Source organism: Lissotriton vulgaris, chromosome 7 (assembly GCF_964263255.1).
Source record: "Lissotriton vulgaris chromosome 7, aLisVul1.2, whole genome shotgun sequence".
Taxonomy (NCBI): domain Eukaryota; kingdom Metazoa; phylum Chordata; class Amphibia; order Caudata; family Salamandridae; genus Lissotriton; species Lissotriton vulgaris.
The window spans coordinates 1223626118-1223651957 of record NC_141695.1 but is presented as its reverse complement, the minus strand read 5'-3'; positions in this window follow the sequence as shown (position 1 = coordinate 1223651957).

Below are 25840 nucleotides of genomic sequence, written 5' to 3'. Positions count from 1 at the left end.
CCAGGAGCATCAGCTCTGGTTCAATGGCGCCCTACAACATCAAAAGCACATTACCAGGCTCGGTACACTAGGTAGACCAGGAGCTACATGGCCGGTACAAGCCAGCTATACACCACATCCTGACATTAACAGAATGACAGGTCCAGAACTGTTAGCTCAGCTGAAGCAGTTAATTAAAATACACAGACAATTGGTTCAATATGTCATGAGGACTTTAACAGTCCAACCTGCTATAAGGATTCCAAAGCACACCCCTCACCAGGTGAATACAAATAAAATAACACCACAGACTATAATATTTACTTACTATTTTAGATCTTCTAAAATAGTAAGTAAACATTGCCTGTTTCCCTCCCCCTCCCTTTCCGCCTGTCTCTGTAAGCTTGAGACTTCATGAATCTTATTTTTCCCCATATAGAATACTCGTCACTGGACTATTCCCCACAGAGGCCAGCTGGTCCTCTTGAATTGATTCTGCACAACTGTAAGTGCTTTCCGTTTACACGCCATTCATGTCTCTTCTACTGATTCTCTGTACCTTTTTAATTCAATACACATTCCTCCCCAGGTCTCCCACGCTCAATTAGAGAGGAGCACAGCATTTCACAGGTGTTTGCCACCCCGGATGCTATATTAACAGCATTCAAGCCCAGCAGGTGTCTTTATAGTGCAGGAAGCCGCGCCTTGTCCTTGTGCCTCACTTTCTTTTTTTATTAATTCTGGAACACCAGTCAATGCATTCTGCTTACCACCACCGTCCCATGCTCCTTTTATATTAAGCTATGCATATTACTGCCCTAGTCCTCCGTGCTAACAAACAGAGGCATGCAGTGGTTCTCAGGCGCTTGCCATCCGAGGCACTTTATTAACAAGCATATATGCGCAGTTAGTGTCTGCACCTCACTGGGATTTACGCGCTTGTCTTCGCACCTCACTCCCTTGTGCTCCGTTGCTTAGATTCCGATCTTCAATCCATTACAGTGCCGCTCCGCTTAAAGTTACTTGATATTCTTTGATACAGGGCAGCTGCGCAACCATATTCCGGCAGATCCCAGACTTAATTGAATTAAATTGGAAACTTAAAGCGGGCCCCTTCTGCTTAATTTGACTCTCTGGCACATCCTTGTCCTTAACTGTTTACCACGCTCTGTGTTATTTAATACTCTGAAATATGATCTGTGTGCATAACTTGACTAAGTTTAACTGTCCAATAGGGAGCTTAAAATATTAAACAGTGACTTGACCATGATGTATATAAATCCAGGGATCAGACTACGTCATATTTATTATGATTTTTCCCTCCCCCCCCATCATTTTTAGATTCAGATTGCTCACCTATGTATGTCCTGAATATGAACTCAAATAATTGAGTTCGAAACTCCGTCGACCCCCTACAACATGAACTCCCTTTACTCTGTACGAATCTTCTAAAGGAGTTCATACTATTGTTGTCAATGCTATGTCTTTATTTAAATATCACCCTCACTTTTCACATCACACCTTTTATCATAAAAGGCGGACACTGTGCCAGTAATCATGTGAGGTCCATCTATCCTCTGATTTCCGTTGGTGAGATACCTGTAGTGAGAGTCACCCATAGTAAAAAGTCCAAAATTGGGTGGTTAAAAAAACAAAAAATCTTGGCATAATAAATGGGCAGAACTCATTTTGCAACAGAATTAATGTTTTCCTTTCTAACGCTAAACAGCTCTTACCATGGGGTACATGTTGGAAAGCGCTTTATTAGTAGTGACAAGTAGGGACCTACTACTAACAATAAACCCACAAACACAATGAGAGGTTCAATAAAGGTCTCAATAAATTATTCCCTTGCTCAACCCTTGGTATCCAGCTGTGAGCAGGCAGGCTATACTTAGGAGACAGGTGTGTAAAGCAATTAGGAACACCAATACATTTAATAAGTAAGATACAATACACAATAAAAACCCAACTATAAAAATGGATTATATTTATTTGAACAAATAGACACCAAAATGACAAACATCCAGTGTAGGGAACGGGAGACATGAAGTTTGAAAGAATAAACACTTTCTAGTGCTTAAAAAACAAAAGTGCCAACTTGGATATCTAGTCGCACTTGAGTTAAGTCTTGAGGTTAAAGTAAATGGCCCTTAGTAACCTGGGTTATTTACAACCACCTAATTGCCTTCCAAACAAATGAAGAGTTGGGCAGACAGTAGAGTATACAAACCAATGTTGTATTAGTATTACTCTGCAAAGGAGTCCAATCTGACCTGCACCCTAAGATGTCTGCCAATTAGACTGGCTCCCCAACGATCTGAAGTGCATAATCATTCCTCCAAAAAACCCCAACCACACCCACAGTCGAAAGTTACAGGCTCAGGCCGAACATGAACAAAGGAGCATAGAGAGATGAGCTACCACCTGCTGGATGGGTACATGTTATCGCAGGGTCAAGGTTGCTGCGCTCGAGCTTGGCGTCTCCTAATGTGGGAGCAAAGTTACACACAAAGATAGGTATGCAAGGGAAAGATGACCTATTCATTAGTGAAACAGTATCCAACCTTGAGCAACTAAGGAAAATAATCACTGAACATGAGGTTCTGCTGAGGCAAGCAATACGAGTCATGAGGCTTACTTCAAACACAGCTAGAGAGGGATTTACGAAAATACAAAATGGAGTCACATTCGCTAACTGAAGCTTGCACATTACATTGATAACTCAGCGGGTTGCCACAGGGAATATGAATTATTTCTATTTAGCCGCACACTGCTAACCTAATATAGTATATAACGGGTGCATAACGATAATGCGTTTTGCAAATCTAACAAGGCCAACCGCATTGGAGCCCTGGTTGGATACACTAAGCGGCAGACCTCAGTCAAAATCTTACCTTCAGGCTTAGAAACTGTCTAGGAGCTTTTTCTCTTGTCGTCCAGCAAGGAAGGCTCTTCTTCAAGTCGGATCAGCACCAACATTGTCGGTTTGCTTCATCGGGAGACCTTGGTTAACTCCTGGAAATCTCATTGATTATAAAAACTCCAGAGCTTTCAGTGGGACAGATCAGAAATCCACGCTTGGTCGCGGTTCGACGTCAGCGGCTTGACTCTCAGTGATGAGTCGTCACCTTATGGAGCTTTTTTCCAAAGTTGCTTCAAATTTCTGGAACTTTTTCCTGAACTTCCTCTGGTGGGTTCAAAGTGTCTAAACACCAATTCAGGGGTCTAGAAGCTTTGACACTGGAATGTTCCAGTCCTTGAAATGTTGGGAATAAATTGCCCCCTACACACCTGGCCAAAATCGTAAAAGTCCACTGGACGCCCTCCAGATGGCTCCTTCTTGATGGATATGATGCAGGTTGAGCTCTTTTAACCTGTTACTTTCAGGGTGTCCATCCTTCCACTTTCTGAAGCAAGGCAAATTCCTTAGGGCTGTAGTTCCAAGTGTGCAGCAGGTGCAGTCATCCAGAGCGCAATCACTTGGGGGTGCAAGCCAGGGTTTTAGCAGGGCAGTCTTTCTTCTCCCAACTGTGCAAAATGTATTCCAATGAGATGCAGGGTGCCACCCAGGTGTATGACCAGTTCCTCAAAAGTGTGGCACATCCTTGACCCAGAAGGCACTCTTCTTCCAAAATTCAAGATGGAAAAACTTTCTCCTGATGGGTTAGAGCAGGCTAATCCATCCAACTGGTATGGCTAAGTTACCTTAACACTCCCCTTTGAGTTCCTTCACTAATTGATTTATTGGAGCTCCCATGTGGCTGGAGGTGCAGGATGTGGGGGTGAGCCTGTGCTGACCCTAATGTCATTCTCCCTTTGAAGACCAGTTCAGCTACTCCACTACCCATTCTGAATTCTGCTCTGCAGCTTGCAGTTCTCCTCCGAAATATAATCCTTAGTCTCAAGTCAGGCCACTTTGCACCTCATTAAGAGTAGGACAGCTTGGCCCAGACTGGCAGAGGGTGCTGAAAGATTGGGTTTTGGCTCACAGAAAAGAGAGCTCTATAAAAAAAATTCTGGAATAGTTATAACAAATCAAACAATAGCAAAGTGTTGGATTATTCATAACTATCCATTCAAGTCATTGAATTTTATTTTTGTCTCACTCCTATCAATAGTTACACTTTATTAAACTTTTCCCATGTTCGCCTATGGAGCCAATGCATTACAATTGGGAAAAATTTAATTTGGAAGTTTTTTCCTCACCATGGCCTAAAAACATCTTGTATAATGTCCTTGGCTTCTGTACCCCTGGGGTGCCATGGGGAGTCCTTAGGGTTTACCTATATGTAAAAATTAGTTAATTTACTATTTTGGAAATACATCTAATATCCCAATGTATATGTGATTCTGTCCTTTTTTAGCTACAACAAAGGGACTGCTAATGATTGTATAGTTTGGGATACATTTAAAGCGGTATTCCGTGCGGGGTGTATGAGTTTTTCAATTCGGCAGCAAAAGACATTTAAAAAAGAGAATGCCATGCTATATGATCAGTTGGCACAGGCAGAGACTTTATGAACGAGGGAACTAGTTAGCAGTAGGAAGGTGCTATGGGAGTTTGAGAACAAGGTGGCAAAGACCAGAGCTAATATTCTTGGATTTTGGAGTACGGAGATCGCAAGACAATTTTTAACATTTAAAATGCAAAGTCATGATTTTGGGGAAAAAATTGGGAGAAGGCTTGCATTCAGGCTGCGGATGAAGGAGTCAGCTAAAAACATTCATGCTATGAGAGATAGTCAGGGGGTATCATATTCGGAACTGCAGCAGATTCTTAATATATTTCAAAAGTTCTACTCTGAATTATACACTCAGGAAGGCAGGTATGGTATGGGTACAGACTGGAGTGAAAGGTTGGAAGTAGGCCTGAAGGTTCTAGAGACTGCGCTTGCTGACCAATTGGATTCCCCTATAACGATGCTTGAGTTAGAATTGGCAGTTAAGAGCCTGGCAATCGGTAAGGCGGCAGGTCCTGACAGAATCCCCGCAGAGGTTTACAGACAGTTTCTTAATAATATCAAAGATGAATTACTGGTTGTAATGCAGGCGGCACAGCGGGGAAGCCCTGCTAGCATCTGGTCGGAGGCGACCATCGCTGTATTTTGCAAGAAAGGCAAAGCCCCGGACTTGGTGGGATCTTATCGGCCTATATCTTTATTAAATGCCGATAACAAAATCTACTCAAAGATTTTGGCCAATCGCTTATCTGCAGTTATAACATCTTTAGTATTTCTTCAACAACATGGTTTTATACCTAAGAGAGGCAGGGTAGACCATATAAATAAAGTCATCCCGCTATTTGACACCGCGGCTGTGAACAATAAAGAATTAGCGCTTTTTTTGCTGAACGCAGAAAAAGCGTTTGACCGGGTGCACTGGGGCTATCTGTGGAGGCTCATGGCTAAAAAGGGATTTGGTCAGAAATTCATTATATCAATCCAATCCCTTTACTCTACAACAAAGGCTAGGATATCAGCCATGGGATTACTCTCAGATTCTCTAAATATTACTAGAGGGACTCGCCAAGGTTGTCCCTGCTCCCTGTTATTGTTTGCCCTGTACATTAATCCCTTTATAGAACAACTAAACCATAAAATACTTATCCCCCGTATTATGTTTTTGAATATGCTTTTTCTGTTTTCGCGTATGCGGGTGATATCGCTGTTGTAACAGTCAACCCGGGAACAGCCATTTTAGAGATCGAGAGGCTTGCTAAGGAGTTTGGAATGGTAACGGGGTATAAACTTAATCAATCGAAGCCTCAGATTCTTTGCTCTGAAGCTTTAACTTGGTATGACAAAAGAGTGGTTAAAGAAGTCACTTATCTGGGGATATTGATTAAAGCTAATATGCAGGAATTGGTTGAATCCATTTGGAATGATGTGTATGCAAAAATTAAGTTGTCTCTTGAGAGGTGGGAACAATTGTATTTTATTATCATTGGTCGCCCTAACATTATTAAAATGAATGTCCTGCCTAAAGTTCTATATTTGTTTAGGTTGATTCCTTTGGAATTCCCCAAACATAGGATACAAGCCCTGCAATCCTTATGTGGAAAATTTATTTGGAGTCCTGGAAAGCCAAGGCGGGCTATGAAGCACATGATGTTACCATTAGAGAGGGGGGGTAGCGGTCCCAGATTTTTTTCTTTACTACGTAGTTTGTTTTCTATTGAAAATGAGGATATTGATAACAGGGGGAGTAACTGATCATAAGTTTAATTACCCATCAATTTTTGAAATTCTGTTAGGGCCCTGCGCGAAGCAGAACTTATTTATTGAAATTGATGGTAGTTATTACAAGTGTACACGCTTTAAGGTGTTATTAGGTGCCTATAGGATTTGGAGATGGTTAGTCAGAACAATGGCTATTGGGACATTTTTGTATTATACACCTTTTAAAGCTTCTAGGATACTCACTACGATATTTTCTGATGGAATGTCACAAAATTGGCAGAGAAAAGGGGTGAGGTGGTTGGGTGATATTTGTTCGGAAGATGGTACGGGTAAATCTTATGAGGAGTTAAGAGAACAGTTTTCATTCCCTAGAGCTTATTTTTTTAAATATTTGCAAATACGGGATTTTTTCCTAAAACAGAAGCTAATTTTGCAAAGGAATCTAGTAGTAGAAGGGATTAATAAGCAAGTTAAAATAGGCTTTCTGTATCGCATACTACTAGGGGAAAAAACAGACGATCTTGAGAAAGCAAGGGCAAAGTGGGCTAATACTTTAGGAGATTTAGAAATAGTGGTCCAAAGAGGCATTAATCTCTGCAAATTTAAAAGCCCAAATTTTTTAAAACTGTGTTTGATTTGTATTACACGCCTGAACGCATGGCTAAGTGGGGTGAGCGATTTGATGGTAAATGTTTTCGATGTAAAGCTGACCATGCTGATAGTTTTCATATTTTTTCTCTTGCCCTAGGTTACATGGTTTTATAGGAGGAATTGAAAAGTTAATTGCTTCAGTTCTTAACAGTTCAGTAACTATTACCCCTGCTATGATGCTCTTGGGGAAAATTCCCATTGATAGCTACTTAGAGAGGTTATACTCTGATCACAACTTTATTTGTTTTTCTATGACAGTGGCACGATTATGTATAGCTACTGAGTGGCTTCAGGAAAAGCAGCCTGTTTATCAACAATGGCAAGCAAGAATGTATAATTTATATCAATTGGAGTGGGGGCTTTTCTCAATCAGTGGGTCAAGGAGAAAAAAGCAAATGGGTATGAAAATTTGGGGCTCTTTTTCAGATTATTATGAAGATTGAGAATGTATATAAATAAATGAATTGTATTTGTTAATAATGGATTTATACTGACCATTAACTGTGAATTTCTTTTTTTTATTTGTACAGTAATGACTACCCGCCCATGACTAATTTATGCTTTATTATATATACTGCTTATATGAATATTTTGTTTTTTTTACTCTTATGCTGTATTAATGTATTGCTGTGAACATACAAAAAAAAAGGAAATACATATAATATCAAAGTCGAATTTGCATTTAATTCTAATTTAAAAATAGCCTGTTAGGCAGTGCTGGCTTTTAAAATGACAAAAAACAATTTGATGGACAGAATGTAGATCAATGTCTTACATTCACCCCAGTACAAGGATCTGGGCCTAAATCCATCGTTTTTTGCACTCCACACCACCCTGGGTCAGATAATGGCTTTGTGCAAATCAGCTCTGACCCTGTGCCCCATGGGAACAGTCCAGTCCGAACTACAACAGCCATATCTTTCCCAGACCGGAATCAAGCATCCGAGGACCGGACCGGTTTCGAGGTAACACCTCTCATCAGCCCGGCTAGCTTGACTCCAGTGGTGTGGAGGCTCTGGGACCCACGTCTGAGCTACCCCAGTACACTCAGGGAGAAAATTACAAAAAACAATTTGATGGACAGAATGTAGATCAATGTCTTACATTCACCCCAGTACAAGGATCTGGGCCTAAATCCATCGTTTTTTGCACTCCACACCACCCTGGGTCAGATAATGGCTTTATGCAAATCAGCTCTGACCCTGTGCCCCATGGGAACAGTCCAGTCCGAACTACAACAGCCATATCTTTCCCAGACCGGAATCAAGCATCCGAGGACCGGACCGGTTTCGAGGTAACACCTCTCATCAGCCCAGCTAGCTTGACTCCAGTGGTGTGGAGGCTCTGGGACCCACGTCTGAGCTACCCCAGTACACTCAGGGAGAAAATTACAAAAAACAATTTGATGGACAGAATGTAGATCAATGTCTTACATTCACCCCAGTACAAGGATCTGGGCCTAAATCCATCGTTTTTTGCACTCCACACCACCCTGGGTCAGATAATGGCTTTATGCAAATCAGCTCTGACCCTGTGCCCCATGGGAACAGTCCAGTCCGAACTACAACAGCCATATCTTTCCCAGACCGGAATCAAGCATCCGAGGACCGGACCGGTTTCGAGGTAACACCTCTCATCAGCCCGGCTAGCTTGACTCCAGTGGTGTGGAGGCTCTGGGACCCACGTCTGAGCTACCCCAGTACACTCAGGGAGAAAATTACAAAAAACAATTTGATGGACAGAATGTAGATCAATGTCTTACATTCACCCCAGTACAAGGATCTGGGCCTAAATCCATCGTTTTTTGCACTCCACACCACCCTGGGTCAGATAATGGCTTTATGCAAATCAGCTCTGACCCTGTGCCCCATGGGAACAGTCCAGTACGAACTACAACAGCCATATCTTTCCCAGACCGGAATCAAGCATCCGAGGACCGGACCGGTTTCGAGGTAAAACCTCTCATCAGCCCGGCTAGCTTGACTCCAGTGGTGTGGAGGCTCTGGGACCCACGTCTGAGCTACCCCAGTACACTCAGGGAGAAAATTACAAAAAACAATTTGATGGACAGAATGTAGATCAATGTCTTACATTCACCCCAGTACAAGGATCTGGGCCTAAATCCATCGTTTTTTGCACTCCACACCACCCTGGGTCAGATAATGGCTTTATGCAAATCAGCTCTGACCCTGTGCCCCATGGGAACAGTCCAGTCCGAACTACAACAGCCATATCTTTCCCAGACCGGAATCAAGCATCCGAGGACCGGAATGGTTTCGAGGTAACACCTCTCATCAGCCCGGCTAGCTTGACTCCAGTGGTGTGGAGGCTCTGGGACCCACGTCTGAGCTACCCCAGTACACTCAGGGAGAAAATTACAAAAAACAATTTGATGGACAGAATGTAGATCAATGTCTTACATTCACCCCAGTACAAGGATCTGGGCCTAAATTCATCGTTTTTTGCACTCCACCCCACCCTGGGTCAGATAATGGCTTTATGCAAATCAGCTCTGACCCTGTGCCCCATGGGAACAGTCCAGTCCGAACTACAACAGCCACATCTTTCCCAGACCGGAATCAAGCATCCGAGGACCGGACTGGTTTCGAGGTAACACCTCTCATCAGCCCGGCTAGCTTGACTCCAGTGGTGTGGAGGCTCTGGGACCCACGTCTGAGCTACCCCAGTACACTCAGGGAGAAAATTACAAAAAACAATTTGATGGACAGAATGTAGATCAATGTCTTACATTCACCCCAGTACAAGGATCTGGGCCCAAATCCATCGTTTTTTGCACTCCACACCACCCTGGGTCAGATAATGGCTTTATGCAAATCAGCTCTGACCCTGTGCCCCATGGGAACAGTCCAGTCCGAACTACAACAGCCATATCTTTCCCAGACCGGAATCAAGCATCCGAGGACCGGACCGGTTTCGAGGTAACACCTCTCATCAGCCCGGCTAGCTTGACTCCAGTGGTGTGGAGGCTCTGGGACCCACGTCTGAGCTATCCCAGTACACTCAGGGAGAAAATTACAAAAAACAATTTGATGGACAGAATGTAGATCAATGTCTTACATTCACCCCAGTACAAGGATCTGGGCCTAAATCCATTGTTTTTTGCACTCCACACCACCCTGGGTCAGATAATGGCTTTATGCAAATCAGCTCTGACCCTGTGCCCCATGGGAACAGTCCAGTCCGAACTACAACAGCCATATCTTTCCCAGACCGGAATCAAGCATCCGAGGACTGGACCGGTTTCGAGGTAACACCTCTCATCAGCCCGGCTAGCTTGACTCCAGTGGTGTGGAGGCTCTCGGACCCACGTCTGAGCTACCCCAGTACACTCAGGGAGAAAATTACAAAAAACAATTTGATGGACAGAATGTAGATCAATGTCTTACATTCACCCCAGTACAAGGATCTGGGCCTAAATCCATCGTTTTTTGCACTCCACACCACCCTGGGTCAGATAATGGCTTTATGCAAATCAGCTCTGACCCTGTGCCCCATGGGAACAGTCCAGTCCGAACTACAACAGCCATATCTTTCCCAGACCGGAATCAAGCATCCGAGGACCGGACCGGTTTCGAGGTAACACCTCTCATCAGCCCGGCTAGCTTGACTCCACTGGTGTGGAGGCTCTGGGACCCACGTCTGAGCTACCCCAGTACACTCAGGGAGAAAATTACAAAAAACAATTTGATGGACAGAATGTAGATCAATGTCTTACATTCACCCCAGTACAAGGATCTGGGCCTAAATCCATCGTTTTTTGCACTCCACACCACCCTGGGTCAGATAATGGCTTTATGCAAATCAGCTCTGACCCTGTGCCCCATGGGAACAGTCCAGTCCGAACTACAACAGCCATATCTTTCCCAGACCGGAAGCAAGCATCCGAGGACCGGACCGGTTTCGAGGTAACACCTCTCATCAGCCCGGCTAGCTTGACTCCAGTGGTGTGGAGGCTCTGGGACCCACGTCTGAGCTACCCCAGTACACTCAGGGAGAAAATTACAAAAAACAATTTGATGGACAGAATGTAGATCAATGTCTTACATTCACCCCAGTACAAGGATCTGGGCCTAAATCCATCGTTTTTTGCACTCCACACCACCCTGGGTCAGATAATGGCTTTATGCAAATCAGCTCTGACCCTGTGCCCCATGGGAACAGTCCAGTCCGAACTACAACAGCCATATCTTTCCCAGACCGGAATCAAGCATCCGAGGACCGGACCGGTTTCGAGGTAACACCTCTCATCAGCCCGGCTAGCTTGACTCCAGTGGTGTGGAGGCTCTGGGACCCACGTCTGAGCTACCCCAGTACACTCAGGGAGAAAATTACAAAAAACAATTTGATGGACAGAATGTAGATCAATGTCTTACATTCACCCCAGTACAAGGATCTGGGCCTAAATCCATCGTTTTTTGCACTCCACACCACCCTGGGTCAGATAATGGCTTTATGCAAATCAGCTCTGACCCTGTGCCCCATGGGAACAGTCCAGTCCGAACTACAACAGCCATATCTTTCCCAGACCGGAATCAAGCATCCGAGGACCGGACCGGTTTCGAGGTAACACCTCTCATCAGCCCGGCTAGCTTGACTCCAGTGGTGTGGAGGCTCTGGGACCCACGTCTGAGCTACCCCAGTACACTCAGGGAGAAAATTACAAAAAACAATTTGATGGACAGAATGTAGATCAATGTCTTACATTCACCCCAGTACAAGGATCTGGGCCTAAATCCATCGTTTTTTGCACTCCACACCACCCTGGGTCAGATAATGGCTTTATGCAAATCAGCTCTGACCCTGTGCCCCATGGGAACAGTCCAGTCCGAACTACAACAGCCATATCTTTCCCAGACCGGAATCAAGCATCCGAGGACCGGAATGGTTTCGAGGTATGTGACATCATCAGCAGTGGATTGCGGGTGCGCGATATATAGTTATATATAGTTATTGCAACTAACTATATATGCGAATTTCTATGGTTTTGTGCGAGCAAATTAAGGTTTTGTAAATGCTAATCCCTAACTATATATGGTCTATAACCAATGGTTTTTTCAGTCGCCAGTAGGTAGTTATAGGTAGGACCTAGTTTCCATAGGAAATCCTCAACATTCTATTTGGAATAACTTTGGCCCTGGTTGAAGAATCTTAGCGAATTTTCAAAGAAGATGGCTCGGTCCGCTGCGCTCCTTCCCTTAAAGTTTGGGGGGGATTGGTCAAGTGGGGGCTGAGATATAAGGGGGGTCCCAAAACGTGTTTTCTCCATGTTATTTTCCATAGGGCCTTTAGACTCGGCTACAGGTCGAACGGCTGAATGGATTTATAAGAAATTTGGCAAAACTGTAGAGTCCGGTTCGCAGATTACGCTTTTTTTGGAATGGTGTAAATCCGTTCAGTAGTTGTTGAGAAAATTAAAGTTAAAGTCAATTATATATCTATAGGCGCGCACGGGCGCGCGCACCCAAGCGGCTGCGCGTGAGCGGAATTTTTTTTTGCTGCATGACGTCTGTTAACGTTCGATTCGAAGGAACTCAGGAAGTTTTGACAGCCATTTTGTCACTGCGAGTAAATATATTGTTCATTTCAAAGCGTTGAAACATGGAAAGGGGAGAAGGTAGAGATAGTCGTGCTGCGTAGGTTTTCTCGGGGTGTGCAGTAAGGCCCTTAAACGCGAAAAGATATATATTTTTTTTTTTAAAGTTGCGGGGTGTGCGCACCCGGTCGTGCACACCTATTCACAAGAGTGTGAAAATGGAGATAAATCAGAAGTTTGAGTGCTTAGATATAAGGTGGCTCTGAAAAGAGCCCTTGTGTTAATTGAGTGTTTTCTGCATTTATAAGTAAGTACCGATGCAGAGCCTGATGTTGCAGAGGAAGATTCTGTTTCCCTCATTCGTGAAATGAACACCGTCTCTCCTATAGACGTCTTGCATGTGGTAACGCAAGTTGTTGTGGTAAATAGAACCCATGCTATAATCTCTGAGGAAAGCAGAAACAGATTTATTTACATGTCTCCTTGCTTTCTCAAATTGTGCACAATGTTGATTGGACCAATTCCAATTCTGTCTTTGGCATATATTGGAATATACCAAGGCAGTTCGAGGAAAAAGTGTCATCAATTGTCGAAAGGTGTCTTTTAGAAGCATTTCCAGACCTACCCCAGTGATTGTGCCTAGATCGTTCCCACCACAGTGCACAATTATAAGGTCTGGTTCTGGGAGATGCATAAAAGTTTTCACCAATGGAATCAATCGGTGACATTTCAATCCTCTTTTGCCAATCCACGTTATGTGTACATTTGGTAAGCCGAGGTTGCAAATTCGTCTGCTTACTGCATATTTTTCACTCCAGTGAATATAACTGTGTCCTATTAGCCAGACCTTCATTTTCAAGGGATTTGTAGTCGTCCTCCGATCGGTTCTGGAAGTGGAATGGTAGTTAGAAGTTGAAACTCAGGATAAAAAAAAAGGATGAGGCTGGGTGTGGTTAAAAAAATAAAAATGATTGGTTGATTGTAATAAGTGGAGATTGAAGAGTACGTTGCATGTTAATGTGTATGTTAAACGAAAAGTACTATTGGGTGTGAAAAAAAACACATGTAACAGAGCTGTGGATTGGCAGGTGTTTCTGGAGGGAAAACAGTCTTCTTAGTTTGCTGTAGAACGTTGAGACATGAACTTTTGACCTGTGCCTTCAGCCAGGTGCAGAATGAGGTGTTACCATGGAAACAGCCGGAGATGGCAGTTGGTGATGGGTGACTCTCACGTGAGATTGAAAATATTGTGAAGGACAACCAATTGAAATGTAAATTTGATTTTACAATTTTGCGTGAGGAAATGTGATTGGCTGAAGAGAGTTATATGAGTGTGTATTGACTGGATATCTGTGCCATTGAATTTTGGTTGCAGTGATAGAAGCAATATTCAGAGTTCCGCAAACGAATATCTGTTTTGTGACTGTCACTGTTCTACATCGTACAAAGCATTGGTAAAGGTAAGTGTGTAACTGTTTGTTTTGTCATGTACCATATAATATAGTTTAATCACAAACAATGATTGATTTTCCACGTAATAACTAATTTTTGGCTGTCATAATGTGTTGTATTTCTAAAAGTAATTTCTTCCATTTAAATGTTGAATACGCAGTAAAAAATATTTTTAATATAGAGAGTAATTATTTTTGAAATTTTGAAGCGTTTATATATAATGAGAGAAGTTGTTCAGGAAGTGAAGAAATGATATTAGCAGAGAGACAGATAATGCAGAAAGAGAGAGAAATGGTAAATTACTAGTGATACCGTTGTCAAAAAATGCTAATGGTTAATGAATTCGTAAACTTTTTGTCAGTCGACAAAATTTCAGGCTGGTTGGTGGCCGTGGCCTGCACTGGTGGGGGTGGGGCGAGAGGGACGGGGAAGGGGGCTAAAGTGGTAATGATTAAGGTATTCACAAAGTTTCTGTTAGACGTCAAAATTATAGTGCGGTTTCTGGTCTCCGTTTGCACTGGTGGGGTGAGGGAGGTGGTCGAGTGAACTCTGTTCTCTGGTGGCTGGCGGAGAACTGTTTGTTATTGTGGAGATGAAAGGGTGATAAGGAGAGAAATACGACATCGCGTCTGGCCTGTAGAAGCGTGGGAGCAGTGATTAACTCTGAGTGAAGCGGAACTGTGGCGGTGCTTGGTAACAGTAATACATTTTTTTTAACAGTGGTATAACTGTCTGTGCGGTGCGCGACCTACTAAGAAAGAGTTCACGGGCCATAATTGGCTTGCAGGTTCTAGTATCAGTAAGTGAGGTCGAGAAAAGAAAACATTCAGGGCTTTATTTACCGGTGCGTCACTTTTTCCCATTTTAAAAAATGAGGCACCGGCGGCGCAAGGTCTTCATAAATAAGGTCCTCAGTTACTACAGTTGAGGTTACGTGGAACCCATGAATAGTTTTTCAATATATAATCATTTCAGTTGAGATTATGGATTAAAAGAGAAAACGTGAATTTTTGAAATTTTTATTTAGAAATGTACTGTTTTGAAGGCAAATCATTATGTAATATGAGTACAGAAATTGCAAAAAACACAGTAATTGGTATTGTCAGTAGTACATGGAATACAAACGCTATAGTTGAAGAAAAATGAATATAGTTGGAAAAAAACATTGTACACTCTTATAAGGAAGTATATTATATTTTAATAAATGGAAGAAGGTCTCTGGCCTTTCAGTTTAGGAACGATATATGAAAATGCAAGTGGTTATACATCATTACTTTATCAATCAGCTGTCTACATGCGAAGCACTATCAAGTTTGTGTTATGTTACTGTGTGAGGGAAAAAAAGGCGCCAAAAGCGACAAAATGGTGAGAGGTGCATGTATGTAATCTGTTGGATGGTGCGCAAATCAGTATTGAGGAGAACTACTGTATTGAGATATCTTTTGAAGGTTGCAGTTTTGCATGTGAAATACAGCACAAGTAACAATGGAAATATTGTTGAAAGAACATATTTTTCTGTAAAGTATTTAAAAAAAATAATTTTATAGAAAATAAAAGGAGCAGAGGCGTGTGAGGCGGAAATAAGCAGTTGAGATGCGAAATGGCGTTTACAGTTATAAAAAACTCGTTTAAAATGTACACATTAATTAGGGCACATGTAGCATATATTAGCGAGTTTTGCATCGAGTACGTTTGAAATAACCTTAGATAAGATATGCAATAGAATTGTTGAGATTAGACTGTAAAAAAATAAAGTTGAAAATCGAGTAGCTGAAGAAAAAAATGTAGTCCACATAAAAGACCAAAATTTAACCAGCACGAAATCATAATGTCCACTGTTAGTAAAGCCAATAGGTCTGTTCTTCATAAGAAAATATGGAAAAGAACGTGAAGAATATAGGGAAGCAAAAGGAAATGAGGACGTCAATGGCTTGCATAAGAGTTATCGAAGCATTGTTTAGGCAAAGTAGGTAGCTTCTGCTTCTAACAGGAAATCACTTTTATCATTTGAAAGTATGTCAGCTATCCAATGGAAAAGAGTAAAGCAGTACTCATGATCTGTTATTATCGGAGCCTCTTTTACCATCAGAGGACAGCTCGGTGGGTTTTCGATGTAGCTCTCTGTTAGGAAAGAGTTAACCGTCCATTGTGTAGGCAAAATAGGCAGCAAGTGCTTCTAACAGGAAATCACTGTTATTATCTGAAAACATGTCAGCCATCCAATTGAGAAGAGGAAAGGAGCATTCATGATCTGTCATTATTGGAGCGTCTTTTACCATCAGAGGGCAGCTCGGTGGGTTTTTGATGTAGCTCTCTGTTAGGAAATCTTGCGCCGCTGCGAATATATTCCAATGACCCAGAACTCCTTGTATCGCTGCAAAGGCCATAAACCCTCCGTTGTAACAAAGCTGTTCATGATCAAGTAACGGATTCATGAGGTGATTGTAATTCGCTTCAGGAGGTACCAAATTGCAGAGACATAAATCCAGGGCCCACGTGAAATCACAGCTCAGGCAATGAAATACAGGCTGCACACAGGTGAAATACGAATATCGAAATGATAATCGATATGAAGTATTCAAAGTTGAGAGTGCTAAGGTGCCGTAGTAGAGAAGCATTCTCTGTCGAAATAGTTCTAAGTGGTCCGGCTCGTTTGCGAAGGCAGGAGGGACTCCATTTTGAATTTACCAAGATGGTAAAGGAAACGGCGCAGCACTGCCGGTTGTATAGCAACTCCACAGAATTAGGTCGCCTGCTATGAAGTGGAGAGGAGCAGAATGACTTGATACATTTTCTAGCAGTCTAGTCACTTAAATATTGCTTAGTAGTTATCAAAAAAATAGCCTGTCTTGAAGTGGAGGATGCGTTAAAAAATAAGGGAGTCATTTGAGCAAGTTGTAAAGCAAGGTCAATTTTTTTTTACACCAATGGTGTTTTCTAAGAATGTTAGCTAAGTGAAAGATATGTGTGTGAGCAGATGCTACGTTCAGTTTTAAATGTGACAATGGAGCTCTTGTTCATGTCTTCCGATTCAAGGTCGGTATTCGCTGCCAAATGCAAATATCAAGAAACGCATGCGTGGGGTACATAAACTACATTCTTAAAGGAAAGCAAACGGAGAGTTATTTTTACCGCGTTAGCATTGTTGTTTGAAACGTTACAGTGATTTTCATTATTTGTTAAGAAAGTATCACTGATGAAGAATGAAAATAAATCCTTATAAATAACAGGGACTGGTGTATTTTAGAAAAGGTGTGTAACATTACATGAATTGTAAATAAAAAAATAATGTAATTGAAAGTGTATGATTTAAAAATGAAATGTAAAGGTTTATAGTTGACGTTTTGAAAGCGGTTCTAGAGGGCCAGTTGCATGATAGATTTAAAAAAAATACTACATGTTTTTCAATAGTATTATGTAAAAAATATGTGTCTTTATGTACTATTTAGATTATCTGCCTGTTGCCTATTCTTTGAGTTTTAGTAATGCTGTGTCTTATAAGTTTACCAGGGGCGGTTTGAGGCTCATGGTGGCCTTGGGCAGGGAGGGTAGGTTGGGGGTTTGTAATAGGGGGTCCGGGTGGGGTGGAGTGCGGAGTTTAGTGAAGAGGGAGGGGGGGGTTAGGGTGTTTGGTAGTGGAGCAGAGTCAGAGGACGCCAAATTTCTGTTATGGGCTGCCACGCTAATATGTATCCATTCTCAGAGGTTTATTATATTAAGGATATATATTAACATGGTGGCTCTTGGGGTTTTGTGGTTCTGTGCAAGTGTACTGCTTGCATGTGTATAATGCTGGCCCTGTAGTTTTTGTCTATGGACATGGGGCCTTATTTATGATGGCCTTGCGCCACCTGTGCGTCACTTTTCCCGTGCTAAAAGTGACGCAGTGGCGGCGCAATGTTTTCATAAATAAGGCTTTTGTATTTTTGTGACTTGGCCTTTTAGTTTTGAAAGCCTACTGTTGTAGGTGCATGCATTTTAACATGGGGAAAAGTGACATATCTGTGGCACAATGCTTTTATAAATGAGAAATGTTGTATTTATTTTTAATGGAGAGGATTTTGGGAAACTTATTAGTTATGCTTGTTCAATGCTATAATTATTGTGTATTGTGTAGGAAATAAGTTTGTAATAAGTTAATAAAATTTTATTATTTCCATTTTTAGAGTGTTTGGTGCCTGTAAGGAACAACCTGCTATTTGAAGTCATATATTGAGAGTATATATTCTTTTTTCCAGGTGAGTTCCTTTTTTGCTTTGGCAATTTCTGTGGGTGGTGATGAAAATAATAAAGAATAATTTGTAAATGTTTAGAACATGATTTTATCTTAAATTTTTCACATGTGGTTCTATCTGCTTATACTACATATGTTTTTTGAGATGTTCTCCATTGACAGTTCAAATTATGTTTTAATGAGCTTGGTACATGTGTTCTTTTGCAAGGAGTTCAGATTTAGAAATCATTGGAGTATAATTCTTTCAGGTTTCTTTTAATTAATACTTGTGAAGTGCTTATTATTTTTGAAATCTTGTTATATTATGTTTGGCAGTGTTCCACCTTTATTTACAGAGAGGTATTATGATATGGATCTAAATGTAATGCTCATGTTTCCTGCATATCTGTGAATATACTATGTATAGGCACTTTTTTACATATTAATGTAGAGCTTTATTATGAGGTGGTTGTTCATGGTAAGTATGACATTTTGCATATGCTAAGACATTGACATGGTGAGTATACTGTTGTAACATAAATGGAACTGTCTCTGTGGGAAGTAGTAATCTGTTAAGTGAATTTTATTTATTTATTTATTTATTTAAGCTTATATCGCGCACAGCTACCCACAATGGGATTCCCGGCGCCAGGGATAGACTATAGAAGAAAGGAGGGTATATCACCTGACTTGAAGCCGCAACCGACTATTGGCCACGCTGAGTAAAAAGCAAAGTCTTCAGAGCCTTACGGAAGCGGAGTAGGTTGGTCTCTGATTTTAATGCCAGTGGGAGGGAGTTCCAATATTTGGGGCCCAGAGTAGAAAAGGAACGGCCTCCCATTTTTGTCAGCTTCCATCTTGGCACTGTGAAGTTACCCGTGTCCGATGACCTTAGTGGGCGTAGGGGTCTGTAGGGTGTTATCAGCCCTTGGATATAGGCTGGGGCGCTGCCCTGCTTAACCTTGAACATGTGGCAAAGTGCCTTAAATTTAACACGTTCAGGGATGCTCAGCCAGTGAAGGTCACGCAAGGCGGCCTTGGCTGAAGTGCGTCTAGGGATGTTTTTTAGCAGGCGCGCAGCCGCATTTTGCACTACCTGCAGCACATTTAAGGTGGCTTTGTCTGCGCCCAAGTAGAGAATGTTGCCATAGTCCAGGCGTGATGTTACAAGCGCCTGGACTACGGTTCTGCGGGAAGAGAGGGGGAGCATCCACAGAATCTTATGAAGCCACCGCAGCGTTGAAAAGCAAATGGCCGCAACCTTAGTGGCCTGTTGTCTCATAGTTAACCTGTCGTCAATAATGACACCCAGGTTACGAACTGCAGTAGATGGTGTTGGCACAATACCCAGTTCGATAGGCCAATGGCGAGGACCCCAGAGATGTTTATTCCGACCCAAGATGACCACCTCAGTCTTCTCCCCATTCAGTTTGAGACAGTTTCTCCGCATCCAGTCGGCCACAAGGGTGAGGCCCGACTTGAGTGCGGAGATGTTGTTCTCGTCTCTCCCTGATAGGGAGAAGACAATCTGGGTGTCATCTGCGTAGGAAAACAGGGTTAGCCCAGCCTGTTCAACTATGGTTGCCAAGGGTTTAACATAAATGTTAAATAATAAAGGGCTAAGGATTGAGCCTTGGGGAACGCCGCGGGTAGATGGGCAGATGGTGGAAGCTGCTTTAGGAGAGAACACTTGAAAACTTCGGTCATTGAGAAAAGACACCAGCCAGGCCAAGGCCTGGCCTGCCACACCTAGAGATTTCAGAGAGTCGATGAGGATAGAGTGTGACACGGTGTCGAACGCTGCGCTCAAATCCAACAGGATGAGCGCCATGGTGTTGCCTTGATCGACACCGTGCCTCAGACTCTCTGTTACCCCCAGGAGAGCTGTCTCAGTTGAGTGCCTAGGCCGGAATCCCGACTGGGAAGGATGGAGAAAAGCAGTGTTTTCGACCAGTTTAGAAAGCTGGGAATTTATATGTCTCTCCAGTATCTTCGAGAAGATTGGCAGCAGAGATATCGGGCAAAAATTGGCAGGGTTGGAAGAATCTGCACCCGATTTTTTTAGTAAAGGTACCACCATGGCGTGTTTCCAAGGTTGGGGGACCTGGGCCTCGATCAGAGAAGCATTTAGTAATTTAATAAGGATAGGGTGAGTGAGGGGATCTAATTGTTTTAGTACTTTGGCCGGGAGAGCGTCCCATGGGGAGCCTGATCGCACACTGTTTAAGCAGGACACAAAAGAAGTGGCATCTAAAGGCTGCCAGGTAGTGATTACTGCATCAGTGGTGGTATTCACCAGTTCCTGGACCGTAGCAGGGGCAGTGAAAGTGGTCTCTGAGGGTGTAGTAAAATGATCGTAAATAAGATCAACTTTGTTTATAAAGTAATCTTGCTAGGGACTGACACTGGGCGGCATCAAGAGCCGGAGGGGGAGGAGTGGAATTAGCACCAGTCAGTTTTTTTACAACGGAAAATAGCACCTTAGGACAGTTTTGTGCATCAGTCACTGTTTTTTTAGTGTAATTTGCTTTAGCAGTTTTGCAGCTATTATGGTACTTTTTCAAGGCTTCTTTGTATATGACTTTGCGTGAAGGAGAGTAGCCTTGTCTCCATTTACGCTCCAAGGTCTTACATTGTGAGCGAAGGCTTTTAAGTTGTTCCGAGTACCATGGGGCCGGAGGATGGTGTGAAACTGCAGACTTTGATTTCATTGGTAGCGCCCAATTGACAGCATTGGTTAGCCAGAGTTCAGTGGCACGGTTGAGAGCAGCAACTGGTGCATCAGTACACAGGAGTGTCTTGATCAGTAGTTTATTGAGTTCTGGTATGTTGACTTTCCCCCAATTCCGAACTGGCCTCGGGCTTTCCACCTCAGGTCTTATTGCTGTTTCAGCCATATCTAAGGAGAAAGGGACAGCTAAGTGGTCGGACCAATCGATTTGTAGAGCTTCATGAGAGCAGTCTAGGGACAAATTAGATAGGATTGGGTCCAGTAAATGCCCAGCACAGTGTGTAGGACCTGTGTTATGTAGTTGAAGGTTAAAAGCTTCGAGGGTAGAGAGGAGCTGATTCCTATATGGGCATTCGTGATCATCTAAATGTATATTTAGGTCCCCTAAGATTGTAAAATTTGACGCTTTAAGCATTACCGGAGCAAGAAGGTCCGGTAATGATGTTATCCATGAACTCGCTGTCCCAGGGGGACGGTATACCAATAAACCTGACAGCGTAAATTGGGGGGTAATGGACAATTTAAATAGGGCTGATTCGCAGTCTTTTTGGGTGGCATCTACCAATTTACAGGTATATACAATCTTGTAGATAATTGCAATACCACCACCCCTGCCAGAAACTCTATCCTGACGAAGAATGGCATAATTAGAGGGAATGGCATCTGCAATATCCGGACCTGAGCAGTCTCTGAGCCAAGTCTCGGTCAGGAATATCGCATCAGGTTGATGTTCAACAAGAAAGTCATGGATATTGTATCTATGTTGTGGCAGGGATCTGCAGTTTATACTCCAGAAACTTAACGGGGGGCGAAAGAAAACTGTCCTGAGGCATACTTGTCTTTTTCGTCTACCTTGATGTTGCAGAGATCTGCATTTGGTAGGAATTTTTAATGAGAAGTTACAGCGAGGACAGCTAAACTTATAAGGGAGGAAAGGGTAGATGGAGCAGTTGTTATTGGGAGTACCCCGTAGCGCATATAACTCTTCAAATGAGTATGCGAGAACCATGATGGAAATAGTGGCTTTACTCACCAGAAGAAGAGTATGCCAGAGCCCAGAGCCCGGCCTAGCGCGGATGGGCGCAGACGGGCTGGACTCTGGCGTGACTCCGGCGGGAATCCGGCGCGTCCGCAACGCGTCCGCTTACGCGGAGAGGCCCTTCCCTTTTTAAAGAAATCTGGACCGCGTCACGGCGCAGCCCGACCCAATATGGCCGCTGTCCTGCCCTCGCCTCCCCGGGACCAACTCTCACCGTCAACACTCAGCTGAGAGTGGCCCAGACAGCAAAGGGAGGTGAGGAGACAATTACAAGTGCAAGCGCTTATTAAAATCAAGCGAGGGGTAAATTAACCCACAAGTTTAAATGAACATAAAATGCTTATTATTTCAGCGTAGCGTAGCGCTGCTGGCAATCAAGACAGGAAAAGCGTAAGAACCTCCGGCTTTCCGCCTCGGAGGGTGAAAATGCTAACCTGTTTCCAGGAAGTGAGCCCTTTTTAAAGAAATCTGGAGCGCGTCACGGCGCAGCCTGACCCAATATGGCCGCTGTCCTGCCCTCGCCTCCCCAGGACCAACTCTCAGCGTCAACACTCAGCTGAGAGTGGCCCAGACAGCAAAGGGAGGTGAGGAGACAATTACAAGTACATTAAATGGTTTGTATAGTGTGATCCTTTTCTTTAGAGTGCATACATTTATATTGCACTTTGTAGTGATGAAATAAAAGAAATGGGTCTCTAAAAATTATTGTACAGGTAATAAACATTTCAAATATCTAGAAAATCTAAAAATAAATTTTAAAGTGAAATGTCTTTTATCAACAGTAATTATTTAATTGAAAAAAAAGCACAGTGTCAATGTTTAGAGTTATATTGCCAATTTCTTTTTCAAAACAAGTGGAATGTGGTATCTTACAACATATAGAGTTAATAAGTTAAAGATTATAAAATTATATGTAGTTTAAAAATTAGTAAAGGTAGTTTTCAGTTATACACTTATGGACAAAGATATAATTTAGTCTTTATATTTTTTTAAAAGGATAAAGAAGAATTTATTCAAAAATTACTATGGAGAATTTTTCAGAAGATATTGAAGTTCATTTTGATATAATAAATGAACTGATGGAGGAAATATTAGACGCGGTTATTGGAGAGGAAGCGGATGAAAATCATTATTTTATGGACATTTCATTAGATTCAGCCTATTTAGAGCTGATAGAAGATGAGGACAATGGACTTGAAGAAGTCCCTGATGAACTGATGTTGGAAGTTCTTTTAAATTATGAACTTTTGAATAAATAAAAAAAAATGATAGCAAAGCATTCGTGATGATAGTTTTCTTGATATATTCGTCGATGAAGTGCTTCATGAGAGTGATAAGATATGTTCTCATGAAGTGTAAAAGAGATCGTAGAAAAAAAGATTAAAACACTTATGATGACCGATAGTTCTTGAAAAAAGTGTACTGTTTGTATGCTTTAAATTTTTTTTTTTAAATTGTCTATAAAGTTTAAAGAAATATAGAGTGTGATAAATTTACAAGGAAAATTCACTACAGGATTTACTACTTTGTTCAGAGATTTTCTGTTATTATCTGTATTTTATTAGAAAATGAATGTGTGGTTTTAATTTGTACGGTATATGCTAGTAGTGAACTATAATATTTGTTATTTTTGTGTCTTACAGATTCACAATTTCATCAAAATTTTAAAATAAGGTGCCGACCAGAATTGAAAAGAAGAAACTCTACAAACGGACTTATAGTTTCAAGAAGAAAAGTACAGAATTATTTTCAAAGAATGAGAGCACGGATACAAAGAAGAGTGCTCCTGGTAAGCAAACTAAAAAATTTTTTCAAAGAATTTTGGGAAGGAAAAATGTAAATATTGAAGTTCAGAAGGAGAAAACGATATCACTATCTAAAATGAGATCTGGAGTCAAATAAAATACTGTTTCTGGAATTAGGAAAGATGAAAGTCTGTACAGTAAAACCCGGAGCAATCAATTCAGCCAAATCAGGAAGCGTATGTTTTACAACAGAGTCGTTTCGAATTTATTACAAAAGGAGAAAGTTTCTAAAAGAAGATCTGTTTTTCTTAAAAAAAAACTATATATAGAGGGTATCGTTGAGCGCGCATTTGAGACAAAAAGAAAATTATTTATTTTAATACTTAATAGAATAGATATTTTAAATAAGGCGATTCGAGTTTTCAAAGGTAAAAGTAAATGGAAGAGACATATAAATAGGAGTTATTTTTGTAAAGTGTTTTCTGGGAAGTGGATGCATACTTCAACTTCTGAGCCATTTTTTAATGAAGAGAGTTACTTTCAAAGTAACGATCTGTTGCATGCAGTTGACACCAGTGGTCGAGCGTATGAGGTGAAGGATGGTTGTGTTATTGAGAAAGAGAAAATTGTGGTTAGAAATGCAGAAGATGTTATGGCTAGAGAAGCTTTAGAGGGACGTCCTAATGCTCCTGTTTACAGTTGGAATTGTAGTAGCATTTGTAGTGTACGACAGAATTCAATTGATTTCTTTCGCAATTTCTTATGTAAGTACACTAAAGAAAGTCTAAAAAAAAAATTAAAATGTTGCAAGAATTAGATGAATGCAGAGTGCGCGAGAAAATAGGTCTCCAAGGCCATTTTCTGGCTTGTCTCTCTAAAAAAATATGCCAGATTGTCTTTCATCACTTCCGGATGTTAGCAGTGCATCATACTAAAATGAGAAAATTAGTGAGAAAGTTGTACTATGCAAAAAGTCCAGCACTTAAACTTAAACAGTTAAATAGTGCTCTTTTGTATGGATGTGAATTAGATGTTAAGAAGATTTGTGCAGAAATTGAGGTAAGTTATTTTGGTCCAGAGGAAGATAATGCAGAAGCTGATATAATTATAGAAGGAAATGTGTTAGAAAATGTTGGAAATGTAAATATTGAAAATTTTGAACAGGAAATAATAAAGTTTAAGGTAATTGCAGGTGAGAAACCAAATGTTTCTTGTGTCTGTTGCCGTCGCATTCATTACAAAAGTCAAACGAGGTTAGTTGATTTATATTTAAAAAGTGAAGATGAAAGTAATGGACAATGGAAAGATTTTGCAACTTATTTGTTGGTGGAAAACTATTTTGATTTGGGTTTTCAGCAACATGTTTGTAAATATTGTTATAATAAATTAAATGAAAATAGAATGCCTGCTAGAGCTGTTCATAATAATCTAGAGTTGGTAAATATTCCATCAGAATTGATGGATTTAAATACTTATGAGACGATTCTGATTCAATGTGTACATCCTTTTCAGGCTATTGTTCGAATGGAGCCTAAGACTGGTAAATTAAATCCTTCAGACTTACTAAGAGGATTAAAGGGTAGAGTTGTGTATTTGCCTCTTGATCTAAAAAAAAATATGGAAACAATTGGTGTTGAAAATGTAGAAGAGGAACCTCTAGTTATTCTAGTTAATGGTGTACCTACAAAGAGTAAGAAAATCTGGCAAGATTTAGTGGATGTTAGGAAAGTGAAAAAGGCAACGTTGTATTTAGTGCAAAATAATAAGTATTACAAAGATGTATATGTAGAACAAGAAGATGTAAGTGAAGAAGAGGATAGTGATTTGTCTAGTGGACAAATTGAAAAAGTTGATGTATCCAGATCTGAAGAAATTTATGAACATTACAGTGTTCATCCACTCCATTCCAAAGAAGCAATAGGGAATGCTATTGAATTATTTCAGATGAAAAAGGCGAAAGGAAATCCTATTAGTGTCTGGGAAGAAAATTTGGAAGGTCATTGTTTTCCACAGTTATTTCCTACAGGTGAAGGTACACGATATGATGATTGACCTATGCAGATTCCTGCATCTGAGTACCGGACAACAAGATTATATGCAGAAGATCCAAGGTTTCGCCAATGCATTCCATATCTGTTTCATCTTCTGTTTGAGAGTGACTTATCCGGTCTGTCTTATGCAGTAAATCATATCTTAAAAAGTGGTGTACATCTGCAAAATATTTCAGCAAAGGAATTTATGGATAAAGTGCAACAGAAAGATAGTGTTTTGGATTCACATCTAATTAATTTAAT